Here is a 20,863-nt window from a genome sequence, read left to right as displayed (position 1 = left end):
GCATTTCACCTAAAGTACAATATTGGCTATAGGTTTATCATGGATGTTCTTTATTAGCTTGAAAAAGTTTCTTTCTATTCCTAGATTGCTGAGAGGGCTTTTTCCACCCTCATGGGAATTGAATTTTGTTCACTGCTTTTTCTGCATCTATTAAGGCAGTCATATATTTTGCTAATGTGGTAAATTATATTGATTTAGCATGCCCAGATCAGTCAATCTTGCATACCTGGAATAAATCCCAGTGATTCATTACCCCTTTTATATATTTCTGGATTAATTTTTCTAGCATACTTTTAAGGAATTTGGCATTTGTAATCATGAGGGATATTGGACTGTAATTTTATTTACTAATAATATGTTTGTCAAGCTTTGGTATCAGAGTAATGTTGACCTTATGAAACAAGTCAGATGTGTTCCCTAATCCTCTGTTTTCCTAAAGAGTCTGTGTGAGATTAGTGATATTTCTTCCTAAAATATTTTGTAGAATTTATGAGTGACTATATGGGTCTGGAATTTTTTTTGTCAGTGCATTCTTTTCCTAACTTGATTTCTTTAAAAGATATATTACTGTTCAAAATTTTTCTTGCATTTGCTTTGGTATGTTGTCACTACCAAGAAATTTGCCATTTTGTTTCAGTTGACAAATAAGTTGACACAAAGTTGTTAGTTTTGTAACATTTATGGGATCTGCTGTTATTTCTCCTGTCATTCCATTAGCATGAAATTGTCAATTCTGTAATATTTGTAGGGTATCTAATCATGCAGAAAAGAGTTAACACAGCAGGTCTGACTGCTATTATTTGGAAGAAATGATTTCAAGATTGGCCCTTGGGTGGCATCTAGAAACTTAGATTTGGGGAGGGTCCTCACTGTCCTTATCTGATAAGAGGAGCACACTGTACCTAAACTGTACGAACAGTACGGTGTGTGCTAAATATGTGCTTTCCTTCTGGAATTTTGTTACATGCTGAACAGAGGCTGCATACGTGACCAGCCCCTCCCCATCCATGGACACCAAATCTCTAATAAGCTCATTAGACATTTCACATATGTTGTCACAAGTAACTTTGGGGAACCTAAACATGTCTTATGTGACTTCACTGAGAGCAGAATCTGGAAAGCTTACACCTGGTTTCCTCTAAACTTCACTCCATGAACCTTTTCCCTTCGTTGATTCTGTTTTGTATTCTTTTGCTGTTAAAAAAAAAAAAAAATTCTTAGCCATGAGTATGTCTATATGCTGAGTCTTTAAGTCCTCCTAGCAAACCTGGGTAGCCTGGGGACCACCAATACAGTAGTTATTTCTCCTCTATAATACCAGTATTTGTCATTTATATTTTCTCCTTTTGTCCTTAGTTGGTCTGGGAATCCTTTTAGAGAACAAACTTTGGCCTTGTGGACTTGATGGCTCAACATTGGTCACGGTTGGTCTGTTTTCTATGTCATGATTTCTAACCTCATCTTCATTATTTCCTGATTTTTACTTTGTGATTAATTTGTACTTTTATTTGCTTCATACGGTGGAAGCTTAGATCACTGATTTTTAAGCCTATCTCCTTTTCTCATATAAGCACTTAAAACTTACACATTCATCTAAGTATTTCTTTAGTTCCTGCCCACAAATTTTGATATGTTGTGCTTTCATTACAATTTATTTCAAAATATTTTTAACCCCACCTTGTGATTTCTACTAATTTCCAAATATTTTAGAATTCTCCAGATATGTTACTGTTACTGATTTCAAATGATATTCTACTCTTGGCAAAGAATATACTCTGTGTAATTCCAACCAGTGGATGATTATTGAGACTTCTTTTAAGGGCCAGCAGATGGTCTATCTTTATGAATGCACCATCTGCACTATATTTTTGCTTTCAACTCATCCATGTGTTTATACTTAAAGTATATCTCCTAAAAACAATATGTACTTGGTTCTTCCTTTATGTCCGGGATGACAATCTCTTCCTTTATTTTTTTTTAAATAAATTTATTTATTTTTGGCTGCATTGGGTCTTCGTTGCTGCCCCTGGGCTTTCTCTAGTTGCGGCGAGGGGGGGCTCCTCTTCATTGCAGTGCGAGGGCTTCTCATTGTGGTGGCTTCTCTTGTTGCGGAGCATGGGCTCTAGGTGCACGGGCTTCAGTAGTAGTGGCACGCGGGCTCCAGAGCACAGGCTGAGTAGTTGTGGTACACAGGCTTAGTTGCTCCCCGGCATGTGGGATCTTCCTGGACCAGGGCTCGAACCCGTGTCCCCTGCATTGGCAGGCGGATTCTTAACCACCGTGCCACCAGGGAAGCCCTCTTCCTTTAAATTGGAATGTGTAGTTTATTTGCATTTGATGTAAATATTAATATAGTTTGGATTAGTTATGCCAGCATGCTATTTATTGTTTATTTGTACTCTCAGTTTTTGTTCTTTTGTTCCTCCTTTGCTGTCTTCTTTTCGGCTAATCAAGCTTTTGAAATTGTTTTAACCTGTCTCCTTTATTGGCATTTTCATTCTTATTTAGTTTTTTAAATTGTTATTCTGATAACAATATGCATCCTTAGCTTATCTAAACCTAATGTGAATTAACTTTATATCATTTCACATATAATGTAAGAGTCTAGAATAGTATGTTCCCACCCTGTCTCAGTGCTGTCATCACATATTTTACCACTACTTTATCAGCCTCACTTTGTTATTAATTTTGCTCTACAGAGTTCATTACATAGTAGAAAATTTGAGAAAAGAAAATACAGCTTTTCATATTTACTCTTTGTAGCGCCCTTCCTTCCTTCCTTTCTTCCTTCCTTCCTTCCTTCCTTCCTTCCTTCCTTCCGATTTATGGTTCATTTGGTATTATTCACATTCAACCTGAATAACTTCCTATAGCATTTCTTGTAGTGTGAGTCAATATATTTTCTCAGCTTTCATTTACCTGAAAAAATGTCTTTATTTTTTCCTTCATTTTTAAAAAGATATTTTCACACTTGGTAGAGCAATCTATGTAATAGTCCCTCACTGCACATCACCCCCTGACACTTGAAGATGTCACCCCTTTATCTTCTGGTCTCCATGCTTTCTCTGTCTGTCTTTTTACATAATAAATCTGCTGTCTCTTCTCTGGGTTCTCCTGTATACGTCTCCCCACCTTCCATTCCCCCAAGCTTGTGAGGTTTTCCGCTTACCATGTTTGACAGCAGTTTAACGGTAACGGGCCCAGGCGTGATTTCCTTTGTATTTGTTCTGCCTGAGGTTTTCTGGCTTTTTTGGATCTGTGGGTTGATGCTTTTGCTCAAACTTTGAAAAAGTTTGGACAACATTTCTTCCAATATACACGTTTTTTCCCCCTAATTCTCACTTTCCTCTCTTCTTAGACACAGTTACAGGTTGGTTTTTTTGTTTGTTTTTGGGGGGGGGGTTTCCAATTTTTCTTTTTCTTTCCTCTGTTCTTAGTCTGGATAATTACTATTAATGTATCTTTAAATTTATAAATACTTTTTTTTGTTGGATCTAATCTTCTGTTGATCCCATCCAATGATGCTGCTTTTAAATTTTAGCTATCGTATTTGTCTATTTAAGATCTCTATTTGATTCCTTTCTTTTTTAAGTTTTTATATCTCTTCTGAAATTATCCATTTCTTTATTATCATTATCTCTAACATTTTCTCTTTTTTTAACATTTTCATATTGGTTATTTTTTAATGAAGTGCAAATGCTTCCCCCCCCCCAGTTTTATTGAGATATAATTGACAAGGTAACCTTGTGTCAGTTTAAGGTGTATAATACCTTGAGTTGATACATTAACTAATTGTAAAATGATTACCACCATAGTGTTAGCTACCCACCTCTATTGGTCACATAGTTACTGTTTCTTTTTTATACTGAGAAAATTAAAGATCTACTTTCTTGGCAATATTCAAGTATATGATACAGTATTATTAGCTATACTCACCATACTCAAGATCCCCAAACTTGTTAATCTTATAACTTGAAGTTTGTATCCTTTGAGCAGTATCTGCCCATTATACCCAACCCCTAACATCTGAGAACCACCACTCTACTCTTTGTTTCTCTGAGTTTGTCTTTTTTAGATACCACATATAAGTGATATCATTCAGTATTTTTGTCTTTCTCTCTCAGATTTATCCACTTAGCAGAATGCTCTCAAGGTCACCCAAGTGGTTGCAAACTCCAAGATTTCTTTCTTTCTTGTGGCTGAATAATATTCCTCTCTGTATATGTTTAAATAATCACATAATTTTTTATCCATCCATCAGTTGTGGACACAGGTTGTTTCCATGTCTTGGCTATAGTGAGTAATGCTGCAGTGAAAATGGAAGTGCAGATATCTCTAGAAGATGCTGATTTAATTTCTTTGGGCATATACTCAGAAATGGGATAGCTGGATTATATGGTAGTAATGTTAATTTTTTTTTTTTTTTTTGAGGAGCTTCCATGCTGTTTTCCACACGGGCTGTACCAATTGCATTCCTACCAACAGTGTGCAAGAGTTGCCTTTTCCCCACACCCTCACCAACAGTTACCTCTTACCTGTTTGTTTGTTTGTTTATTTATTTATTGCTATGTTGGGTCTTTGTTGCTGAGCATGGGCTTTCTCTAGTTGCAGTGAGCAGGGGCTACTCTTCGTTGCGGTATGCGGGCTTCTCATTTTGGTTGCTTCTCTTGTTGCAGAGCACGGGCTCTAGGTGCACGAGTTTCAGTAGTTGTGGCTCATGAGCTCTAGAGCACAGGCTCAGTAGTTGTGGTGCACAGGCTTAGTTGCTCCGTGGCTTGTGGGATCTTTTCGGACCAGGGCTCAAATCCATGTCCCCTGAATTGGCAGGCGGATTCTTTTTTTTTTTTTTTTTTGGCTGTGTTGGGTCTTTGTTTCTGCGCATGGGCTTTCTCTAGTTGTGGAGGGCGGGGACTGCTCTTCATTCCAGTGCACGGGCTTGTCACTGAGGTGGCATCTCTTGTGGAGCACGGGCTCTAGGCCTGCGGGCTTCAGTAGTTGTGGCTTGCGGGCTCTAGAGAGCAGGCTCAGTAGTTGTGGCACATGGGCTTAGTTGCTCTGTGGCATGTGGGATCTTCCCGGACCAGGACTCGAACCCGTGTCCCCTGCATTAACCACTGTGCCACCAGGGAAGTCTCCCTCTTGTCTTTTTGGTGATAGCCATTCTAACTGGTGTGAGGTGATATCTCATTGTGGTTTTGATTTGCATTTCCCTGATAATTTATGATGTTGAGCACCATTTCATGTTCCTGTGGGCCATATGTATGACTTCTATGTTGAATAGGAATGGTGAAAGTGGGCACCCTTGTCTTGTTCCTGCTCTTAGAAAAAATTTTCAAACTTTCACCATTGAGAATGATGTTGGCTTTGGGTTGTCATATATGGCCTTTATTGTGTTGAGGTATGTTCCTTTTATACCCAATATGTTGAGCATTTTTATCATGAAACCATGTTGTACCTTGTCAAATGCTTTTTCTGCATCTATCGAGATGATCATGATTTTTGTCTTTCATTCTGTTAATGTGCTGTATCACATTTACTGATTTGCATAAATTGAACCATCCTTGCATCCTAGAGATAAATCCCACTTGATCATAGTGAATAATGCTTTTTAACGTGCTGTTGAATTCAGTTTGCTAACATTTTGTTGAGACTTTTTTGTATCAATATTCATCAGGAATACTTGTCTGTAGTTTTCTTTTCTTGTATCCTTATCTGGCTTTGGTATCAGGGTGAGGCTAGCTTCATAAAATGAGTTTAGGAGTGTTCTCTCCTCTTGAATTTTTGTAGGGGTTAGTGGATGACATTAATTTTTCTTTAAATGTTTTAGAGACTTCACCAGTGAATCCATCTGATCCCGGGCTTTTCTGTTTGGGGAGGTTTTTGATTGCTGATACTATCTTCTTCCTTAATATTCACCTGTTCAGATTTCCTATTACTTCATGATTCATTCTTGGTAGGTTGTATGTTTCTAGGAATGTATCTATTCTAGGTTGTCTAGTTTATGGGCATATAGTTGTTCATAGTAGTCTCTCACGATCTTTTGTATTTCTGTAGTAACAGTTGTAATGTCTCCTTTCTCATTTTATTTTTACAGTCCTCTTTTTTTCCTAAGTTAGTCTAGCTAAAGGTTTGTCAATTTTTTTTTTTATCTTTTTCAAAAACGCCCAGTCACACAGCTGCAAAAGCCCAGGCTGGCTGTGAGCATAGCGCCTGGGCTCTGGTGGAGAGGGAGGACCCAAGTGGCTGATGTTTTACATTTGCACTGCCACAAAGACCTTGGATGGCTACCGGTGTGGGTGCAAGCCCTAGCAGGTGGTGGGGGTATGAAGGGAGCAGGGAAGGACTGAGGCATAATTGATGTTAGTGAACATAAATACCTGTAGGGCAGCTGGCAAGATCTGCACAGCCAGCCCATGACTTGGTCTATGGTGAGAGCTGTCAAATTTGTCTGCAGGGAAGGTCTCCCTGAACCACAATCACTCCCACTGTGTGTTTGCTAATAATAGTCTCTGCTCTTCTTTCTTTTTCCCTATCCAGCTCTCTTGGCTTATCTAGGCAGGATAAAACTGAGCTAGACCTTCACACTGTGCTGGGAAAGGCTAAAGAAGCTAGTCACTTGCCCCTCTCTTCCTTTCCTGGTGAGAGGAACTTTCACTAGCTGGGAAGTTCTTTCTTGGAGCTGAACGATGCCAGCTTGGGTCATGAGATGAGCCAGGCAAAATGAAGCCGCCTTCTTTTTCTTTTTGTGCATTTATCCTCAGATATTTTGTCCCATGGTGTTCCTAAAATGTCCTAAGTGGAATCTAAAGGTCTCCTGGAGCTGTGTTTGTTTGTGGGTAGCTGCCTTGTCATCGAATTTTGTGGGAGGACAGGGAAGCTGGGATTTCTTACATTGCCATTTCCCTGAATGCCTTGGTTATTTTAAAGTGATTGCCTGCTAATTCCAGCTTCTGAACATTTCAGATCTACTTTTATTGACTGTTTTCTCCGTAACTAAGAGTTACATTGTCCTGTTTTTTCACACATCTGGTAAGTTTTTAAATTGTATGTTGGGCATCATTATTATGTTGTACAGACTCTGAATTGTGTTAGTTCATTTGAAGCAATGTTGCTTTTCTGTTCTAGCAGTTGAGTAGTTATTCACAGATCACCTTGATCCTGCAGCAGCTCAGTTTTAGACTTTATCAGGGTGGGGCTATGTTGGCTTTGCCCTTAGTCCTAAAGTCTCTTAGTTCTCAGAGTCTTTACTTCTAAGTTACAGCCTCTCTTCAACTTTTTTGCAAAGCAAAAGATATTTACCAAGCCCCTCTCATGTAGAGGGATTCTAACTCCATGCTCTTATACCTCTTTGGTGGGCAGTAGATTAAATCTCTGCTTAGCTCTCTTATCCTTCCGCTGTTAATATTGCCTCTGGGCTCCACAGAGCCTCATTCCAGCGTTCATAGTTAAGTATTTAGGCTAAGATTAGAAAGGAATTCATATGTGGGTTTTTGGAACTTCTCTTCTGTGATTTTGTTCTCAGAATTTTCCTCCTCAATGTCCCAGGATCTCTGGAAAGAACTCCTAGGGTCTCTTTTTGTTTCAAGGATCAAATCTTTACTGGCTTATGTCTACTTTGGGGCACTCTTGGATTCCTCTAATTTTTTTCCTTTTCTTATGTTGTATCCATATTTTTTGTTTTTTTTTTCTGGAATGATTAGTTCAATGCAAGCTTCACTGATATCTACACTGGAATGTCTTGAGTAGTCTTTATTCATGTATTTGACAAGTGTTTGTTGAACCCCTACATGTGCCTTGTACTGGGCTAGACATTGGAGATAAAATGGTAAAATTAAAAACATAAAGGGAGTGAAAGCAGAAAAAAAGGTTATAATTTCCATCTTTGTGAAACCTACAGTCTACTAAAGGAGACACAGGGAAATAACCAAGTAAATGTAAAATGAGAGCATGTGGTTATGAGAGCCTACAATAGAGCAATTTGAACTGATCAAGGAGAATCCAGGAATATGTCCCTGGGGAGGTAATCATGGAGCTGCCATCTAAATCTGCTGCTGGCACCTAGGAAGTAGTCACGCGGTTACAGAAGCTGAGTCCCCTTTACTTGCTGAGACCATGGCCACCACCTTGAAATCAGTTGAGCAGTAAACCGTGCACTGCTGTGTCAGACCCAGCAAAGGAATCCAGTGATATGTTGGATATCGTGGTGCAAGGCTGTATCCTGGATATAAGCTGTTTGGGAAAGCATCCTCTATGATAGAGCCCTGGATCAGGAGAGCTGTGATTGGAGTTGGGAGGGAGAAAGGGGGTACCACCAAACACATCACTCCATGCAGGGACATGTGTGAAAGTAAATGGCCACTTCTAGCACTTTTAAATAATTGTGAATAGATTTAAATGATATAGATGGGATAGAATCTGAGAACTGCTTTTTCTGCTGAATTATAAAAAGAAACAGGAGAAGAAGAAAAAAAAATTCCTATATAGATTAAAAATTCTGTTGGCAACAGCAGAACTGTGAGACATGCAGGATTTTGTTTCTGCAGTGGAACCCTGTGAGTCCACCGGCAGGGGTTCATGTTGAGATCACCTGGGGAGTGATCTCCCCGGGAGATCTCCCCGGGAGGCCATGGGGTGAGGCTTGGGGAGCTGGAAGTGCGCACTCCCCCCGCAAAGCTTGGAAAGGTGAGGGCGCTTGTTCACTCCTTCAGTCTTGTCATGGCAACTGCTTAATTCTCTTTTATGAAGATTTATTCTGAGTCCTGTCAGCCTTATGGTAACGTTTTCTCAACTTAATTTATGATTATTGCATAATTATACATGGGTGACACAGATACTTAGTCCCTCTTTCTCTTTCTGTGCAGTGGTAGATATTCTGCTTGAAATTCCTGGTCTGATTAGCCGACCCTGGAAGTAACTTGCCTTTTGTAAATCTTCCTAGTCTAGTGGGAACATGAAAAATATCTCTAAGAAGGCATTCATTCTTTTAGTATCAATGAGATTTTAGTTAACAGAGGTTCTTATTCCATGAAGAATATTTAAGAAAACAGAATAGTAGGGGGAAAAACATAAAATCTGCATAGCCTATTACCTAAAGCTCACTGCTGCTAACATCCAAGGTTAAGTGCTTAGTACCTGTTAACAGAAGCATCTGGACAGAAATCAGGACTGACTGTGGGTCCCAGCATGGCTGGGTAGATAAGGCAAGAAAAGATGAGGTGGAGAGGTTTGCTGTGGTCAAATCACATATAGCCTTTTAAGGCACATGAAAGATTTTAGAACTTGTTCTTAAATGAAAAGCCATTGAAGATTTCTAAACAAGGAATATTCTCTAATCATATTCACATCTTAAAAACTGCCCTGACTGCACTGTAGAGAATGCATCTGAATGTGGTAAGGGTGCATGGGGAGAGGCTGTCAGGAGGCTCTTGATGTCATCCTGATGATAGTCAACAATGGCCAGGAGGAAGATGGTAGTTCCGGACAAGGAGAGAAGTTCACAGGCTCAGGAGATATTCAGGAAGAGCAACTGAATGTGCGTGGTGATTGACTGGACACGGGATTCGCTCCAGGCTTTTCTTTCTTACATATAGGTTTCTCCTTATCTTAATAGTATTATCTTCTGTACACAAATACTATATGCTGATTATTTTTACTTAACATTATTATTATATGCTGTTACTGAATGCCGTGTGATAATTCATTGAGCTTATGCGCCATCACTTAATCCCCTGCTCCCCACTGTGTATGCTGAGGTGGTTCTCTGGGTTTCGCTAATGCATGTAATTCTGTGATTGATATCTTTGGGCATAAAGGACTTTCTTTATATCTGATTATTTATTAAGAATAAATTCCCACCAAAGGATTCATCGGGCTAAGATATCCCATCATATTACGATTTGTATGGCCATAATTACATCATTTCTTTGGGGAAACCCTCTCATGTCAGGTTGATTACATTGAAGATCCTTTCATCATGGAATGGATAGTGGTTTGTCTTCCCTGCAGTAGATACAGTTTCTGGATATAGATTTGTCTTTCTTGCCCACAGTGTACTGTCAGAACCACCATCCATGGACTAAGAGAACATTTTATTTGCTGTCCTGGAAGAGTACACAACATTGCTTATGAACACAGAACTCATTTTATAGCAAAAGAGCTTACACTCATGGAATTCAGTGGTCTTATGTGTCCCATTCTCCCCAAAGCATCCAGTATGCTAGAATGATGGAATGGTGTACTGAAGAGTCAGTTATAGTTGCCTAATAGGAAACAACACCCCGAAAGCTTGGGGTTATATCTTAAAATATGTGGTATATGCTTTCAGTAAGCAACTGATATACAATTATTTCTCCTACAGCCAGAATATATGTGTCTGAGAATCAAAAGTGGGAACAACTCCTCTCATTATTATACCCATTCACAGAATATTTGCTCCCTGTCCCCTTTGAGCTCTTCTGATTTGAAAGTTTTAGTCCCCAATGGAGAAATATTTATGCGAGGGGACACAGCGTTCCACTGAATCAGCAGTCTCGATGGCCATCTGCCCATTTCAGGCTTGTTCCACCACTAACCCAACAGAGGGAAAAGTTACTGTACTGTCCTAACTACATGTTAGTTCCTGATCGTCAAGAGGAAATGTGAGTTGCTGCTACATAATGGGTCAGAAAGCACTATGTCTAGAACCTTGAGGATTCTCCTGGGCAAGTTTTAGTATTCCCGTGTGCAGTACTAGAAGCTAATAGAAAACTGCAGCAACCAAAAAAGGCGAAACAACTAAGGATTTAGACCATACAGGAATGAAGATTGGGTTATCCACCTGCTAAAGAATGATGATTAGTGTAGATAACCGGTAAGGGGAAAGTTGTCAACAGCAACCATGGCCTTATGACCAGCTACAGAAATAAAGATGAGCGTGCATACACACACACACAGCATTTTAAAAAATTTTATTGGGGCTTCCCTGGTGGCGCAGCGGTTGAGAGTCTGCCTACCGATGCAGGGAACACGGGTTCGTGCCCCGGTCCGGGAAGATCCCATATGCCGCGGAGCAGCTGGGCCCGGGAGCCATGGCCGCTGAGCCTGCGCGTCCAGAGCCTGTGCTCCACAACGGGAGAGGCCACAACAGTGAGAGGCCCGTGTACTGCAAAAAAAAAAAAAAAAAAAATTATTGAAGTATAGTTGATTTACAATGTTAATTTCTACTGTATAGCAAAGTGATTCAGTTATACATGTATATACATTCTTTTTCATATTCTTTTCCATTATGGTTTATCACAGGATATTGAATATAGTTCCCTGTGCTATACACTAGGACTCTGTTCTTTATCCATTCCATATATAAAAGTTTGCATCTGCTAATCCCAAACTCCCAATCCATCACACACCCCCTCTCCCCGGGCAACCACAAGTCTATTCTCTATGTCCATGATTCTGTTTCTGTTTTGTGGATAGGTTTATTTGTGTCATATTTTAGATTCCACATATAAGTGATATCATATGGTATTTGTCTTTCTCTTTCTGACTTCACTTAGTATGATAATCTCTATATCCACTCAAATGGCATTATTTCATTTTTTATGAATGAGTACTGTTCCATTGTATATGTGTACCACATCTTTATCCATTCATCTGTCAGTGGACATTTAGGTTGTTTCCATGTCTTGGCTATTGTAAATAGTGCTGCTATGAGGTGCATGTATCTTTTTGAATTATAGTTGTGTCCGGATATATGCCCAGGAATGGGATTGCAGGATCATATGGCAACTCTATTTTTAGTTTTTTAGGAACCTCCATACTGTTCTCCATAGTGGCTGCACCAATTTACATTCCCACCAGCAGTGTAGGAGGGTTCCCTTCTCTCCAAACCCTCTCCAGCATTTGTTATTTGTAGATTTTTTAATGATGGCCATTCTGACTGGACATACTCCCTTTTATTCTTTTTCATTTATCCTCCTCCTTTCTGCTTATTTTATATAAGACAAATTGGCAGTGTTTGAGAGCATAAGTGGTATCCAGTACAGTTGTTATATATTTTTTTAAATGTGCTTAAATGGTTTCATCATGTATACCAGGGCAAAATGAACGAAATGGAAAATTTTAGGTGGTATGTGGGCAGAACCTAAGGAGATACTGCATCCTTGAAGGACTGGCATAGACAGAAGGAGATGCTTGTCCTTAATGACCTATGGATTTCAGATTAACATAAGAAAGAAGTTTTTAAAAGCGCTACATGGGAAGGAAATGGCCCCATTGTCAATGTAATAAGTTCCCTGTCACCGGGAGCCTAAATGATACTTGACGGTACATTAAATGCAAGATTGTGAAACCAAATAGGGTATTATTGTTGTTGTTTTACATTTAAGAAAAATAACTGGGAGAGTTGATGCACCTTGCCTATCCTCACACAGCTAACAGTCCATCTAATACCATTTTGCTGGTAACCCAACAGGATCATGAAGAAAGTTACTAGATTTTTTTTCTCCTTCTCTCTGAGAGTTTTGGCTCTTCTTGGGAGCCAAAGAGATCTTTCTGGATATCAGGCAGCTTCTGTGGGCCTTATTTTAATATGTATTCAAAATGCATTATTAACTGAATAGTTAACCCAGTTATTTACCCCCTTAATCTCTAAAAATTTATAGCAAACTGGCATATCATTAACACAACCCAAAGTCAATTACTGTCAGTATATTTGTGATGCTCCCCTTAACTTACCACTCTCAGCCCCACACAGCATCTCACACTCACTCGCTCGCTCACACTCCAGTTTTTTCATAAGTATGTGTGTTTGATCTTTAGAAGTGTCTCGTTGTGCCTACTGATATAATTTTTAAAGTGGGAGCTGGCTACATTGTTTAGATACTTAGGTGTTTTTGTACAAATCAATGTTTTTTTCTTCCACTTTTATTGAGATATAATTGATGTACAGCACTGTGTAAGTTCAAGATGTGTAGCATAATGACCTGAGTTATATATAATGCATAATGATTAAAACAATAAGTTTAGTTAATATCCTCATCTTTTATAGACATAAAAAAAGCAATTTTACCCTTGTGATAAGAACTTTAAGGATCTACCCTCTTAGCAACCTTCAAGTATACCACCAGCAGTGTAAACCAAAGTCACAAAGTAGCACACTGTATCTCCAGTACTTATTATCCATAAGAATAATGAATTTTGTTGAAGTTTGTGCCTTTTGAGGAACTTCATCCAATTCCCCTACCCCTACCCCTTGCCTCTAGTAACAAGTCTGATCTCTTTTTCAGTGAGTTTGTTGTTGGGTGGGCTTTTTGTTTGTGTTTAAATTCCTCATATAAGTGAGATTAGTATTTTTCTTTCTCTCTCTGACTTAATTAACTTAATTAACTTAGCATGATGCCCTCAGTGTACACCTGTGTTGTTGCAAATGACAGGATTTCCTTTTTTTTATTGCCAAATAGTATTTTATTTTATTTTTTCAAATAGTATTTTATTGTCAGGACTAGGAATTAACTCCGCAGTCCGGGTAGAGCAGCGGAACCTGCTCCAAGGCTGGCAGGGCTTTGCGTTTGGGGTCTTGACTCAAGCCAAGCTGCACCCCAAGTTCCCTGGCCAAATAAGGCCACTGGCTTTGATCTACAGATGGTCAGTGCTGCTGGCCAAGCTCTTACCTCCAGTGTTGCTGGGCTAAGTAGCTTCTTGGTTGCTCCAGCCAGGTTTCCTGGTTGGGACCGGCCAGGAGCTATAGTCAGCAGGGGGCAAGGCTATGACTTAGCTCCCCTGCCCAGGCAGAGAGGCAGACCAGGCTCCAGAGATGGCAAGACTCTTTTTCTGGAGTGCCAAGTCAGGCAGACGTGTGCCCCCACCAGATTCCCTGATCAGACTGTACCGCCATCTTGGCTCTGCAGCTGAGCACAGCCGCTGGTTGGGACTTCTACTTGGGCACTGGCAATAGGAACTCAGTCTGTCAAGATCCAGATGCTGGTTCCTGCAAGACTCTCCCCTCTTCTCCATCACAATCCAGTGGTCAAGTCCTGCAGATTCCCCCACCATCCCCATGGGGCAGGACCCTAGTGGGCCTCCCCAGAAGCAACTGACAATGTTGGGGGAGCAGGATGTCTACCAGGGCCCTCATTTTCCCCCTGGAGGAACTATGGGATCAGGGAAGTTCTCTTACCCTTCTAATGCCATCTGTCTCGGTGCTGTGGTGCAGGGGTTATACTTCTGCCTCACCCCTGTGTTCTAGGGTTTTCACAGCGGTGTCTTTTTCATAAATAGTTGTGTTAGTTGTTCTTCTTGTGAGGGGGAGCAAAGTCAGGAATGACCTGTGTCGCCACCTTGGTTACATCACTCCTCCCACACCAATGTTTCTAGTTCTCTTATCTATCCAAAGACATGGAAGGATTATACTGCCCTGTACCTTTGAGGTTCACCATAGCCATGTGACTCGCTTTAGCTAATGAAACGTGACCATGAATTATCTGAGTCACCCTGAAGCCCCGGTATACTGAGATGCTGATGTCATAAGATGGTAGCATCTCCGTCAGGTTGGATCCTTGTGGGACTGCAGAGAGCAGAGCCCCCCTCCCAGACTCAATTGGACGTGCAGCTTGCACAAGAAACAATCCTTCGTTGTTTTAAGCCGCTGAGAAGCAGGATTTGAATGTTAATGCAGCAGAACCTAATCTATCCTTACGGATACACGTGCCTGCCAAGCCGTATATTAGAGATTGAATCTGCAAAAATCTCTGTGAGATAGACATGATTATTTCCATTTCATAAGTGAGAAAACTGAGGTTCAGTCACTAACATGCCCTAAATCACACGGTGACTTAGAGCTGAAGGGGTTGAAAGAGACAGTGATCCACGTTTCTGAGGAAGATAAGGCTTTGGGTTTGACACTGGACAGAGTCATGGTTTCTCCAAAGGAAAACCTTTTCATAGGCTTTGGTCCCTTTCCTTAACAGCCTTAATCTTGAGAAAGATAGGACATCTCCAAGATTGAGTTCTCAGCTGAGGTCACATGAGAATGAGGACGGTGGAGGCAGAGGGCTGTGAAGGAACTGTCTTTTAAAATAAGAAACTCTACATACAAAAGAAAGGTTTTCTCTGGAAATCGAGGCCCACAGAAGGCTGCAAATATATCCCAGTGGACTGCAGCTGTCTGAAACAATAGCTGTTTGAATTGTAGGTGGTAAAACAGCATCATAGTAGTGGATGAGGTCATGTGGATAAGTGCGCAACGGGAGAAAATAAAAGACAAAGGAAAAGGAAGGAATTCAAGGTATCAATTCTGGTGAATTAGGTGTGGAAAAGCCACATCATACGATTGTAGGTTACAACCAAGGTGTTAACTGCACATCATCTAAATTGTCCAATGCAAAATCCATGGAGGAATGACAAATTTTTTTATCGTAGTAAGTTTATAAGCTTTCAAAATGCCTGGCCTATTAAAACCGTTTCCTTACTTGACCTGCTGTGATTGACACAAGATGACGGAAGTGCTTGCTTCTATACATAGAAAGCAAGAAAGGGAAGATGTCCAAGTTCATCTTCTTAAAATGTTGTCCCATCTCTAAAAGCAAACCAACAAACCAATTATCACTTTACCTGGAATGTTCTCCAACAGATGATGGAGACGTATGGTCCCTAAACACAATCACTGTCTAAAAGTGAACTATATAAACTTGTTGTTTTATGCATTAGAAAAACATTAACATTTTAAAGGAGGCAAAATGATGTGCTTGGGGTCAAAGCTTGAGGTGGGGCAGCGCAAGGAAGCCCTCTGCTCCCCCTTGACCTGCAGATACTCATTGCAATGGTCTTGTCTGATGGGCAACATTCAGGTACTCAGATGCCCTCTTTTTCTCTTTCCTTAACTTCCTTGATCTGCAGGCTGACCATTGTCCTTTACTTCACTGCAACAGCCCCCAGACTGGTCTTCCTGCCTCTAGTCTCCCCCTTGCAATCCCGTCTCCAATAGATGACTGAATGACTTTTCAAAATAATTAGATCACATCAGTACCCTGCTTTTAAGGTCTTCCATGGTTCCCTATAACCCTCAAGTGAAATCAAAACACCTCTTAGCTGAGAAGGCCCTTCCCAGTCAGGCGTCTCTCTACCTAGTTTTCTCTTATTCCCTAGAATGTGCTCATAAACACCCTTCCCTTCAGTTCTGTGGAACCACGTGGAGTTTCCTTGTTCTGTATTCTCACTCACCCTTTGTTTCCTTCCAAACTCCCATTCATGCTTCAAAATCCAAACTAGGCATTTCTTTCTCCAGGAAGCCTCCCTAGATATATGCCCCCCTTAGCTTTTTTGAGATGCATTTGATACTTTGTTTCAATCCTCCTTTGATTTGACCCTCACCACCAATAAATTTCAAAGCCACTGAGATCAGGGAGTCAGTCTCATTCATTTTTTATCATGAGACATAATATATGCCAGTCATGTTAATATAGGAAGGGAGGGAGGGAGGAAAAAAGGGAGGAAGGAAAGAACAAAAAAGGGAAGAAAAAAGAAAACAATGTACCCACTCCCATGTTCCCTTTCTCTTGGTCCAGTCTTTTCTCCCATTTTATGGCTGTTTTGGCAATGTCTATAAATAAAATGTGACCATGTAGATATTTTGATAGTTAGTAAAAATGATATTCCTATATCATTTTCTTCTATTTCAAGAAGAATAGTTAATATAGAAGTAATAGAATTTCTACAGTGAGGAGTTCTTGCAGAAGTATCGCAGTCTCAAAACCTGGTGTTTGAGGTTGGGCACTGCAGCAAGATAACCATAAAAAGATGACCATAAGATCGTTTGTTATAGGGTTATACAATCTTTAAATATCCTCCATGGGTACTATCTTACCTGGTATTCAGAAATACTCAGAATGCTTGCTAGGCGGACATTACTGCTTCCATCTTACAGAAGAGGAAGTGGGAGAGACAACGTGATTCTTCAAGGTCACCTTGCAAGTCAGTGGCAGAGCAGGAGACTGTATGCAAACCTCTGAACTTCACATCATTAAACTTCACTTTCCACACACCCTGCTGAGTCACTTTGCTTTAAATAAAAAGGCAAGGATATTTCCTTGCTTCAACTGCTGCCCTTTGTTTGGGGTTTTATATTCAGCTTTCTATGCAAGTTGTTACAACTCAGCACTTACCCACTAATTTTCTCCAAGGGAAAGAATAACAATCGTTTCCTTGGGCTTATACTCTTTTCCCTAAGATCTCAAAATTACTGTTTCCCAAAGATTTTCCCTGAAGTTTAGAGGGTATAAAACAAGAATGTATCAAAGAGGAAAAAAAAAGCCATTGGTCCTATGAAGCCAAGGACTCTTTATAACCAGAAACCAATTTCAAATGAAGATTTGATCCCTAACTTAAATTTATGGAGGAATTTTTGCATTAGTATGGGGAATTTATGCTAAAATATTTATTTCTTTAAGTGTCCCCTGGGCCTTTTTTCTTTCATTTGTTCAGTCAGTCATTTAGTGAACATTAAGCTCCCCCTCCACCGTACCAGGCATTTTTTGTACATAAGGACTTTTTTGTTATTTCTAAGCTTAAAATCCCAGATCTGGGGAGCATCTTAAATCTAGTGGCATCTCTCTTCCCTCTTCTTTGTGAATTTCATTCTCAAATTTTCTCTACATTTCCATGCCAAGAGACTCTTCTGCCCAGGTTAGAATTGCTCTGCTGATGAGAATCTCATTACTTCTGGAGCTTCCTGAAGTTCAACAGGTTGCTACTTCCACTTGGTCAGTTTTCGAAGTAGACAATTCTCTCACCCTCAGGGAAGGACAGAAACACAGAGAAGCCAACTCATTAGGAGACTTTGTACAGCTTCCCTACGGTATTGCACTGGACTAGCAGACTCCAGCCTGTTTTAAGACAAAAGAGACCCAACTGTAATTAAATAGTCACAGAAATCCCTTGTGGGTTTCTGCCTTTGCACATTCAGAAGGACACTAATTAGGTGGGGAGCCCTTGTATGCGAGCTCCCCAGGCACAGAGGGGGGCTGCTTGGGGAGGATTCTTCCCTGACCAGCAGTAGTGTTTGGACCCCTCATTGACTCTCTAAATTGTGTTTGCCCCATTAATAAAGCCCTAACGGTGGGGGCCGGCAGACCGCCTGCCTTTCTCCATCCAGGGGACTCTGCTGTCCCCCAGTGTGGGCTGCTGAGCATGAATGAGCCCTTTGTCTTCGTCTCAAATGTTCTGGCAGTGCTTCTGAAAACAGTGGTGAATGCTAAACCACATGGTTCTAATTGTTTTCTCTGGGATCAGACCGATTTTCTTAGGGCATCCGCTGCCACCACTACCAACACACACACACACACACACACACACACACACACACACACACACACACACACACACACACACACACACACACACACACACACACACACACACACACACACACACACACACACACACACACACACACACACACACACACACACACACACACACACACGTTGCTCTGAGATCAACACTGTCCTTAGACTTCCAGCTAATACCCCGAATTGTAAATTTTTTTTAGAGAAGTACTGACATACACACAATGTTTTCTCAGGGAGAATATCTTCTCTACCCAAGTTTAGTTATCAGCCAGGTGAAAACAACAGGGTGTGATTTCCTTTCCAATTAAAAGGAAGACAAGCCACCTGTTTATATCAAGGAAGCTACAAAAACCTTCAGAAGAGTGTTGCTATTTCTTCAATGAAGGAACAAATGAGTAACAACAACTGAATGTAGAAGAAAGGAAGGGGAGAAGGTGGAGGAAAGTGTTCATCCCAAAACTGTGCTGATACGACTGGATGTTTATCTGGCCCCTGTCACTGGGTCAGGGTATCTCAGCTACTGACATTTGAGGCTGGGTAATTCTTTGTGCTACGTGCTGTTCTGTGCATCTCTGCCTCTACCTACGAGATGCCAGTAGGAACCCCACACCCCCAGCTGTGACAATCCAGTATGTCTCAGATCTTGTCAAATGTCCATTGGGTGGGAGGGCTGAGGGCACAGAAATCATCCCCGGTTGAAAAATCACTGAATGAGTTGAATCAAAAGGATAAGAGTTGCAGAAACGTCAAATGAGAGTGGGCTCTAGAGTTGGCAGCTGGATAAGAATCCCAGCTTTGTCTGTTCCTAACTCTTGCGCATCCTCCCTGAACCTACCTTATAAAGTCATGAGGATTAAATGAGAAACTACACATAAGGTCTTAGCACAATGTCAGGTACACAGCGAACGCACGATAAATATGGACTGGTGTCAATATCATCCTCATGATTATTTCTGCCATTCACAGGATGACAGACCTCTTTGCCTGAGAGTAAGATGCTCTATTTCTGCATCTGCTAGGCTCATTTAGAGCTGTTCATGTCAACCGTCAATTCTGGAGTTTCCTGCCTTCCTATTTTCAGACTTAGGAACAGCAGGGAGTGAGGACTCTGGTATCACCCATGATCCCTTGGCCCCCCTCCTGGGGTCTGCATAAGCCAGGGGCTGAGAAAGAAAGATATTTCCCACAGAAGAGACGGCTGCTGACATTTTAAGAAGCACACTTGGCAGGCCTTAGGACCAGCCAGGGTCATAGGTCAGATTCCTGGTTCTCACAGTTTCCTTCCTCCAAAAGGAAAAGCCCCATGGCGCTAATGGGATACCTTCAGCCTCTGGTTACAGCCTGAGAAGGATGAGGTGTCCCAGCAGCCCGGTTGCTACAAAGATCCCCACACATCACACAGATGCTCCCACCAACAGTCCCGTCCTCAGCATGGCCCAAACTCTGCTCCCCAGACCCGCCTCCTGTCCAGCCCTCAGCTGCTCTGTCTCCTTTCTACGGGCTTCTCACCGTCCTCACCTTGTGTTCTAGGAAGTCTCTCTGCTGCTTCCGAGATGGGAGACTTGCAGCAGCCTCCTCACCATCCCCCACCTCCAGGGCATCCTCCAAACCACCAACCAGTGTGCAACTATGATCGTCACCCCATCCTTAAAAATCTTCCATGGCTCTGCGTTTATTTTGGCCTGAAGTCCTCAGCTTGAAATATAAGCTCCTGAATGTCCTTTGCCCTTGCCCACCTCCCCTCATCTTTCAAGAAGTATCCACCCTCGCCATCCCCACTCACCGTCTGCTCCCTGGGCAAACAACGCCGTGCGAGTCCCTGAAAAGGTCCTACTCCTTTTCAGAACTGGTTCATCCTCTCAGCCCTATATACAAGATGCTTAGGGCCAGTGATGTCAAGAGCCTGCAAAAGTGTTTGAGGTCTGGAAAATATAGATGTATTAGATTATATATGTGAAAAGAAAACAAATCAAAATGAATAAACATTTAATTAAACATCCACAAAACAATACATTGTAACTAGTCAAATATAACTCACCTTACACAATTCTGTATAAATAGAACAGATGAAATTACATAAATAATCTTCTTTTGCCAAAAGTGAAAATTGAAAGTACAACGTGAGCTGTGTGGGTGTATTTATGTTTGATAAAAATGAGGTGGGGCTCCCATCATCAGAAGAGACATGAATGTGAAAAGGTGTAAAAATGTCTCTTTGAACCCTAGATCTTTGCATGTATTCTCTTTTTTCCCCAGGATTTTTGAGATATAACTGACAAGCAAGGTGGTATAAGTTTAAGGTGTACAGCAAAATGACTTGACATGTACATATTGTGAAATGATCACCAGAGTAAGTTTAGTTAACGTTTATCACTTTATATAGTTACAAATTTTTCTCCTTGTGATGAGAACTTTTAGGATTTACTCTTAATAACTTTCAAATATACCATACAGCATCGTTAACTATATTCATCATATTGTACATTACATCACCAGCATTTATAAATGGAAGTTTGTATGTTTTGAATACCTTCACCCAATTC

The 20,863-nt window shown here is 40.8% G+C and overlaps 2 long non-coding RNA genes across 10 annotated transcripts in view; one reads left to right on the top strand and one right to left on the bottom strand.

Moving 5' to 3' along the window:
* The window catches only part of LOC117197006 (uncharacterized), a 93,776-nt gene that overhangs the window by 4,655 nt on the left and 68,258 nt on the right, over positions 1-20,863 (top strand). The gene's annotated exons all lie outside the window — the stretch shown is intronic.
* The window catches only part of LOC117197007 (uncharacterized), a 234,244-nt gene continuing 224,310 nt past the window's right edge, over positions 10,930-20,863 (bottom strand). For 2 of the 4 annotated variants that reach the window (XR_007474104.1, XR_007474106.1), the window contains one exon: positions 10,930-20,242. This is a non-coding gene — a long non-coding RNA (uncharacterized LOC117197007). The remainder of the gene's footprint in view (positions 20,243-20,863) is intronic. The other 2 variants (XR_007474105.1, XR_004477474.2) reach the window with 2 other exon arrangements.

This window comes from Orcinus orca, chromosome 20 (assembly GCF_937001465.1).
Source record: "Orcinus orca chromosome 20, mOrcOrc1.1, whole genome shotgun sequence".
Lineage (NCBI taxonomy): Eukaryota > Metazoa > Chordata > Mammalia > Artiodactyla > Delphinidae > Orcinus > Orcinus orca.
Note: the sequence above shows the minus strand (reverse complement) of the source record. Positions and strands in the feature narration are given on the sequence as shown.